Source organism: Diceros bicornis, chromosome 28, assembly GCF_020826845.1.
Source record: "Diceros bicornis minor isolate mBicDic1 chromosome 28, mDicBic1.mat.cur, whole genome shotgun sequence".
In the NCBI taxonomy this organism is placed as follows: domain Eukaryota; kingdom Metazoa; phylum Chordata; class Mammalia; order Perissodactyla; family Rhinocerotidae; genus Diceros; species Diceros bicornis.
Genome location: NC_080767.1, coordinates 5,854,920 through 5,857,816, shown reverse-complemented (window position 1 = coordinate 5,857,816; position 2,897 = coordinate 5,854,920). Strand labels below are relative to the sequence as shown.

Below are 2,897 nucleotides of genomic sequence, written 5' to 3'. Positions count from 1 at the left end.
GGGGCAGAGTCTGTGACTGGTTTATCTCAGCCTAGCACACAGCAGGTACTCAATAAATGCTAAATTGCTGGGGCACTTAGCAAAGGCCCCAGGGTCTACAGGAGAGCCCAGCAGGAAGGGAGGCTTATTCAGAAAGGTTACTCCTCATAGTTACCTGCCTCTCTGCTCCCCCAAGGCAGGGGCTCTCTCTGCCCAGGACGGCTCCTCAGAGAATCAGCTCCATCCTCCAACACTGCTAAGTGAAACAGCAGCCAGTGCCACCACCAAGAGAGGCCACAGTCCTCAGAGGGGTTCCTGGATCCTAGGCCTTTTTCAGGTCAGCCCACTTTTCCAAGCCCGTTGTAGGCTGGGCTTGGCTCCCAGGAACCCGGGATGGAGCAGATCTATTCCTCTCTTGGAGAGTTCGCAGTCTGGTCAGGAGTCAGGCCCAAATGACTTGCAAACAGTGCTCTGGAGGTTTGGAGAGGGAGCTCTCCACTGCGTAGGATGTCACTAGGCAGGGGCAGGGCAGGGATGGCATCTGAAGAGGGAACAGCACAAACAAAGGCCTGGTATAGGGAATGGTTATTTGGCTGGAGTGGAGGCATGTGAAGTAGGAGGCTGCAAAGGTAGGTTGGGGCCAGATTATGGGAGGAGGGGCCTCAAATGCTAAGACACATTGTCCACAGGGCTCCCGTGTGTGGCTGTACAGGTTGTGCACTGCACAAGGTTGTCCTGTCTCATTTGGACATTTGCAAGCAACTTCATTGTTTTGAAAATTAGAAAATATTTTTATTATGAATTTTTTCACTCTAAAGATGGACCACATATATGTTTATCATGACGATTTTCTGGGAAATGGAAATGTCTTGTTCTCACCAGGTTGATACAAACTGTTCCGTTTCTACTTTTGAAGAAGGAATAAATTTTATAATCCAAAGACCTAGTTTATGAAAATATAGACTGCAGAATGCAAGCCTCAGGTATACTCTCAAAAATACCACTTTTAGATTAATTTCCTTAGTATCAATTTGACGTGATGTTTTATATAAAATTAGTAATATAAATAATAGGATGCAGGAATGAAAGTCAGTATAAAATGCTTTGAAAGCATCAAAGGAAGTAAAACGTTCTTTGAAGAAAAATTAAATGACTATGTTTAAGAAAAATAGATTCTTCTTTTTCTGTGCGTGAGGAATATTGGCCCTGAGCTAACATCTGTTGCCAATCCTCCTGTTTTTGCTGAGGAAGACTGGCCCTGGGCTAACATCTGTGCCCATCCTCCTCTACTTTATATGGGACGCCGCCACAGCAGGGCCTGACAAGCGGTGCGTCTGTCAGCACCCGGGATCCCGACCCACGAACCCCGGGCCGCCGCAGCGGAGCACAGGAACTTAACAGCTACGCCACTGGGCCGGCCCCAAGAAAAAATATTCCTGATGCTAAACAAGTTGGACATCATTGATGCCAACTTCTCTAAAGAAGGAAATACGAGAAAATAAAGAACATATTTTAACTGTGAATGCCACAATCCGCCATTTATGACCCATATACAATTTCAAAATCAATTTCTTTTTAAAAATATTGGATACAACAATACTATTTTTAGAAGAAAGGTTTGTAATGTTGGAAACTATCATGGTCTTTCACTCTTCTAAACGACATATGTAATTTAAAGAATTATGATGAACTTGAACATCTGTAACTATATGAAAATTTACAATTGAAATTGACCGCTGTGCATTGGTCTGTGAGGAACTAAAACCTTACACTGTTTTCTAAACTCTCCTTTTGATGTTTAGCAGTACACTTGTATCAGTAATTCACTGGATGCTTTGCCGAGTCCTTTTGTAGCTGTCAGAATCTATTCAACTTCGACAACATTGGTTGCCAATGGAGAACATAGCTTCTTGAAATTAAAATGCATTTAAAATTACTTAAGGCCCCAGTCACTGAGCTGCCGCCGAGGACTCAGCAGCCTCCCCCTTGAGCCCCCTCGCTTCCCGACGCTCCGTCCCCCCCGCCCGCCTTTTCCCGCCGCCACCTTCCGCAGGCCGTTTCCACTGAGGAAAAGGAATCGTATCGTATGTCCGCTATCCAGAACCTCAACTCTTTCGACCCCTTTGCTGATGCAAGTAAGGGTGATGATCTGCTTCCTGCTGGCACTGAGGATTATATCCATATAAGAATTCAACAGAGAAACGGCAGGAAGACTCTTACTACTGTCCAAGGGATCGCTGATGATTACGATAAAAAGAACTAGTGAAGGCGTTTAAGAAAAAATTTGCCTGCAATGGTACTGTAATTGAGCATCCAGAATATGGAGAAGTAATTCAACTACAGGGTGACCAGCGCAAGAACATATGCCGGTTCCTGGTAGAGATTGGACTGGCTAAGGACGACCAGCTGAAGGTACATGGGTTTTAAGTGCTGTTGGCTCACTGAAGCTTAAGTGAGGATTTCCTTGCAATGAGTAGAATTTCCTTTCTGTCCCTTGTCACAAGTTTAAAAACCTCACAGCTTGTATAATGTAACCATTTGGGGTCTGCTTTTAACTTGGACTAGTGTAACTCCTTCATGCAATAAACTGAAAAGAGCCATGCTGTCTAGTCTTGAAGTCCCTCATTTAAACAGAGGTCAAGCAGTAGGCGCCTGGCAGTGTCCAGCCTGAAACAAAGCAATAATGTGATGTTTCGGCCAAGCCCGGAGCCCCAAGATCACAGATGGCTACGTCTGGCCAGAAGCTCCTCGGCTCTCCCTCTACAGAGTTCCCTGCCCTAAGAGAATGTCACCACCTGGACAGCCTTCGGTGAAGCTGAGGAGAGGATGGGGTAAGGCAGCAACGGCAGCTGTACCACTAGGCCGGAGCCTTTGGTGGTCAAAGAGTGGTCCCCTGGTGTCTCCAGCCTGACCAGGTG

General features: G+C 45.8%; 1 pseudogene; it reads left to right on the top strand.

The window, feature by feature from the left end:
* Positions 1-1,988: 1,988 nt before the first annotated feature.
* Positions 1,989-2,588, top strand: LOC131393654 (eukaryotic translation initiation factor 1-like; annotated as a pseudogene).
* The last annotated feature ends 309 nt before the right edge of the window (positions 2,589-2,897 follow it).